This window comes from Oncorhynchus gorbuscha, linkage group LG12, assembly GCF_021184085.1.
Source record: "Oncorhynchus gorbuscha isolate QuinsamMale2020 ecotype Even-year linkage group LG12, OgorEven_v1.0, whole genome shotgun sequence".
Classification (NCBI taxonomy): Eukaryota; Metazoa; Chordata; class Actinopteri; order Salmoniformes; family Salmonidae; genus Oncorhynchus; species Oncorhynchus gorbuscha.
The window spans coordinates 36,748,908-36,754,907 of NC_060184.1; positions in this window are offsets into that span (position 1 = coordinate 36,748,908).

Consider the following 6,000-nt stretch of genomic DNA (forward strand, 5'->3'; position numbering starts at 1 on the left):
GGTTCCAGGCAGAACCCTTTTGGGTTCCATTTAGAAACCTATGTGGAAAGGGCTCTAAACTTTGACACAAAGTCTCGAACACCGGTCCACGCTGTTGGCTGTTAAATAACAAGCATCCCCCTGAGCCTGTCTAACTTATTAGAGGGCTGGAGCTGGCAGGTTGAGGCTGAGGACTTACTTACTTACTTACTGACTGACTTACTCACCCACTTATAGCCTCCTGTCCTCTGGTATTTGCAGTGCCGTCTGGACTCTGAGGAGAACATAGAGGGAAGCGCCAAGGCAATTGCCTCCGTGTGGGTGGGATAAAGGGATGAAAAGAGAGAGTAGAGTGGGTGTGAGAAGAGAAGGAGAGCGCAGCCGTAGCGGCAGCACCTCCTTTACCTTGGCTCTGACACATTCCCACAAAACCTGCCTCGATTATTCAAAGTGTGGCTGTTTCTTTGAGGCTTCCACAGCTGCTCAGAGAGAAGAAGGAAGAGTGAGGGAGGGAGAGCGAGCGAGCGAGAGAGAGAGGGAGAAAGAGAGGTGGAGGTAGAAAATCTGACAATGTGTCTTGCTTGCAGTCATCAAGTCTTATTGCCTGACTGTATGTGATTCCTAGAAGTTAGTAGGCTACTTAGGAAAAGGGTACTATCTAGAACATAAAAGGGTTCTTTTGCTGTTCCCATAGGAGAACCCTTTGAAGAACCCCTTTTGGTTCCAGGTAGAATCCATTTGAGTTCCGTGTAAAAATCCAAAAGGTACCCAAAATAGTTCTACCTCGAACCAAAAAAGGGTTCTCCTATGGTGACAGAGTGTATTCTGCACAGCAAAGCACTGGGAGATGTATCGGTCGACTTGAAAATAGCCTCTGTAAATGTTATCTGAAATCAATGAACTCAGCTTGTGGCTGGATTTGTACTTTAGACTCATTTATACTTGTTGGTTTCCTCTTTTTACTGTAAATTGTGTGCAATGTTATCCTCTTGTTAGCCTCCCCTATATTCTAGATACAGACAATATTCAAATGAGTTCTATGATGTCACCCACTCCTTAGTGTACTAAGGATCCATTCCTGAAATAGAAGAGAAATGTGTTGATTCATTTCACTTTCAATTATCTGGTCATTTAACACAAACAAGATGAACGGGGATGTCTCCAGACTCTCCCGCACAGTTGCCACCGTATCCACGGCAACTAAATACTCAATGCTCTGCACTGTGGACACAAATGTCTCCTCCTCAACGAGCTTGTCAGTCGAGCTCTCACAGGCTGAAGGCCGGTCGGAGTGTAGCGGGTGGCAGGGTCCATGATCAAAGGCTGTTCTGTCTGTCAGATGCACCCCCTGGACTATAGCGGGTGTCTATTCCCCAGACTCACTCCGCCCTCTCTCTGTATCACCGGGGGGGGGGGGGGGGGGGGGGGGGGGGGGGAGATTCGAACATACAGTCCGTGAGAGGTTAAACCGCTCATTAAAAGGCAGAGATGACATTGGCAATTCGTACTTCACCTTTAAACGTAGAAACATCCCTATCTTAATCATATGAAGTGATGACTAAAGGTTACAGGCTACACCTACGCAGCTACTTTCTACTCGAGACACTCCTCCCAAGGGACCTACCGAATTCTGAATGATATATCTCCTTTAGCTTTAGAACACTGCTTAATCATATACGCAGTATACGTAATACAGTTCTTTTTTAACCATTATTTAACTAGGCAAGTCAGTTAAGAACAAATTCTTATTTTCAATGACGGCCTAGGAACGGTGGGTTAACTGCCTGTTCAGGGGCAGAACGACGGATTTGTACCTTGTCAGCTCGGGGATATGAACTTGCAACCTTTACGGTTACTAGTCCAACTCTCTAACCACTAGGCTACCCAGTGGTAGCCTGGGGCGGCTAGTGCTATGGAGTGACTACCCAGTCGTCTCGGGCACTTACGTGACGACATGGCGAGTTGTGTAAATAAACCCTGACGTGTCGTTACCCAACCATTTCACTTCTCAAGAGTGCTTTTTGAAGTCAGCGAGGGAAGCCACAGTGATGACGCGGTCGGAGATTGCACTAAGTAGATTTGTCCACCGCCATGGTTTGGGAAGGTAGCTCTCGTCAAACATGGTCCTTAGGGCCTCTCTTACGCAACTGAAGATGAAAGGTAGGTTTTGACACGTGGAAATATGCTGAGGACGGTGCTGCTTTTGTCCCTGCTCGTAAAAGTTCCAAGAGACACGTCGAGACAAGCAGCGAAACTTCAAATGAACCACTAAGACACCGGAGTTAGTCAACGTTTTTTTTTTTGTGTGTGTGTTTTTTTTTCCACAGAGAAAGACGAGGCACGTTTTGATCAAAACATCAACATCAAGGTGTCAAAGGTGTCAAGGGCCTGTTGGGGAGTTGCAGCGACGAGACAAGATTGAAATTGGTGAGAAAAATAGATAAATATAATAATAATAATAATAAAAAATGGAAGGCCCAAAAACGCCAAACGTGGTTCAGAAAATGGAAGGCCCAAAAACGCCAAACGTGGTTCAGAAAATGGAAGGCCCAAAAACGCCAAACGTGGTTCAGAAAATGGAAGGCCCAAAAACGCCAAACGTGGTTCAGAAAATGGAAGGCCCAAAAACACCAAACGTGGTTCAGAAAATGGAAGGCCCAAAAATCAGGTAATGACTCTGCCATTAAATGGCCTGGCTCTGCGGCTCACAGAGATTGTGAATATGAAAAAAACTAGAGAAAAAACGTCTGTCTTCTGTTCCTTTGAAAATAAAGGAACTCAGTTCTTCTTCTTCTTCCTTACTCAGTTTTTGGGTGTTTGTCAGGAGGAGTGTGTCAGTGATTCTACTGACTGACTGTAAGCCTACCAGTGAATATGAATGTACCGGAAGGTTGTCACATTGTAAGGGTCAGAAATCACACTTATTGTATTACATGTTGAGGCTCATTTTACTTGGCCCCAAGTCAGGGAAGAGCACAGGAGGGAGAAAGAGAGAGAGAGACATAGAGTGTGTGTGTGTGTGTGTGTGTGTGTGTGTGTGTGTGTGTGTGTGTGTGTGTGTGTGTGTGTGTGTGTGTGTGTGTGTGTGTGTGCGTGCGTGCGTGCGTGCGTGCGTGCGTGCGTGCGTGCGTGCGTGCGTGCGTGTGTGCGTGCGTGCGTGCGTGCGTGCGCGCGCTGGAGCGGGCAAGAGAGTTCATCAGGAGATTGGATGAGTAAAGTGAAATGAATATGACATGACTTGAGGAAGAACGCGTTGAGGATTGGGACATGAGGATGGGAGGGTTCCAACAGCACCAAAACATAAAACTCATCACTCAATGACAAATATGCACAGTGTCGGACAACAGAGTTCACTTTCATTACGACCACATTTGGTTTCCAGCGGCTTAGGGCAAGGTAACCACTCGGGAAGAACCAAAATGTATCAATGACTGTGGACGTGCATCACATTCAAATATGCACCGCCTCCACACCCACCCCCTCGCCAGATGATCAATAAGCACAATCGTCACGTGTGAGAAATCAATCGTCACGTGTGAGAAATCAGTCGTTGATCAGTGACTGTTAACAGCGCCAGATGCGTTCTCCGCCAACAGCTAATCTATACATTGAGACTGGCTGTATGGATAAATCATTACACACAAACACACACACAAATTTGTCATGGACAGTCATCCATTTCCTATTACCTATGTTCGCTATATTGTAAGAAGATTTGAATCACCTCTAATAAAGCTAGTAATGTTGGCTAAGCAAATGGAACCAAACACCATGCGTCTGTTGGAAGCTAATAACTAAAACTCCTATTAGCTGCGTCTGATTTGCACTGCAGTTGATGAGCTTCATATGCCAAAGGAACATCCCTAACAAACCAAGTGATGTCCCCTCCCTCTCTGATTCCCCTAGTATCCCTCCCAGCCAATGTTGTGACTTTTGCATTTTTGACAGCTACAGAAGGCTAGTGTCCGTGCCATGCGAAGGCGTCTCTCATAATCTCTTCCTTGAAATGTTGACCTAACGCAGCAAAGCTTGGATAACAAAACGATAACGTTATGTAATGAAAACATTGCTTACATCTCCCCATCTCCCTTTGTCAGGAACCAAGCTGAAACAGCCAACTGACTGTCCCCATATAACAGTTAGTGTCTGTTCTCTTGGTGTCTTTGTGTTCGAGTACCCTATCAGCTGCTCCTGTAGAGAAGAATGGAATGCAAGGAGGCGTCTGCGGCGGTAACGGCTGGGCAACCCCCTGACGGCTGATTGGTCCCTCCCTCCGCCTGCAGTGAGAGCATCATGGCCTTCTCTCAATCTCCTTTTGTTCCAGTCTCTCTCTCTCCCTGTCTCCCTCTGCCTGCCCCTCTCCCTCTCCCTCTCCCTCTATCTGTCTCTCTCTCTCCCTCTGTCTCTCTCGCTCTGCATGTCTCTCTCTCCCTCTGTCTGTCTCCCTCTCCCTGTCACTCTCCCTCTGCATGTCTCTCTCCCTCCCTCTTCCTGCTTGCCCCCTCTCCCTCTCCCTCTCCCTCTCCTCTCCCTCTACCTCTCCCTCTCCCTCTCCCTCTCCCTCTGCTTGTCTCCCTCTCCCTCTCCCTCTGCTTGTCTCCTTCTCCCTCTGCTTTCTCCCTCTCCATCTCCCTCTCCCTCTGCTTGTCTCCCCCCCTCTCCCTCTACTTGTCTCCCTCTCCCTCTCCATCTCCCTCTCCCTCTCCCTCTCCCTCTCCCTCTCCCTCTCCCTCTCCCTCTCCCTCTCCCCTCTTGTCCCTCTCCTCTCCCTCTCCCTCTCCCGCTGCTTGTCTCCCTCTCCCTCTTCCTCTCCCGCTGCTTGTCTCCCTCTCCCTCTCCCTCTCCCTCTCCCTCTCCCTCTCCCTCTCCCTCTCCCTCTCCCTCTCCCTCTCCCTCTCCCTCTCCCTCTCCCTCTCCCTCTCCCTCTCCCTCTGCTTGTCTCCCTCTCCCTCTCCCTCTGCTTGTCTCCTTCTCCCTCTGCTTTCTCCCTCTCCCTCTCCCTCTACTTGTCTCCCTCTCCCTCTCCCCCTGCTTGTCTCCCTCTCCCTCTGCTTGTCTCCCTCTCCCTCTCCCTCTGCTTGTCTCCCTCTCCCTCTGCTTGTCTCCCTCTCCATCTCCCTCTCCCTCTGCTTGTCTCCCTCTCCCTCTCCCTCTACTTGTCTCCCTCTCCCTCTACTTGTCTCCCTCTCCCTCTCCCTCTACTTGTCTCCCTCTCCCTCTCCCTCTACTTGTCTACCTCTCCCTCTCCCTCTGCTTGTCTCCCTCTCCCTCTACTTGTCTCCCTCTCCCTCTGCTTGTCTACCTCTCCCTCTCCCTCTACTTGTCTCCCTCTCCCTCTGCTTGTCTCCCTCTCCCTCTCCCTCTACTTGTCTCCCTCTCCCGCTGCTTGTCTCCCTCTCCCTCTCCCTCTCCCTCTCCCTCTCCCGCTGCTTGTCTCCCCTCCCTCTCCCTCTTCCTCTCCCCTGCTTGTCTCCTCTCCCTCTCCCTCTCCTCTCCCTCTCCCTCTCCCTCTCCCTCTCCCTCTCCCTCTCCCTCTCCCTCTCCCTCTCCCGCTGCTTGTCTCCCTCTCCCTCTGCTTGTCTCCCTCTCCCTCTGCTTGTCTCCTTCTCCCTCTGCTTTCTCCCTCTCCCTCTCCCTCTCCCTCTACTTGTCTCCCTCTCCCTCTCCCCCTGCTTGTCTCCCTCTCCCTCTGCTTGTCTCCCTCTCCCTCTGCTTGTCTCCCTCTCCCTCTGCTTGTCTCCCTCTCCATCTCCCTCTCCCTCTGCTTGTCTCCCTCTCCCTCTCCCTCTACTTGTCTCCCTCTCCCTCTGCTTGTCTCCCTCTCCCTCTACTTGTCTCCCTCTCCCTCTACTTGTCTCCCTCTCCCTCTGCTTGTCTCCCTCTCCCTCTCCCTCTCCCTCTGCTCCCTCTCCCTCTCCCTCTCCCTCTCCCTCTCCCTCTCCCTCTCCCTCTGTCTCCCTCTCCCTCCCTCTCCCGCTGCTTGTCTCCTCTGCCTCTGCTTGTCTCCTCTCCCTCTCCCTC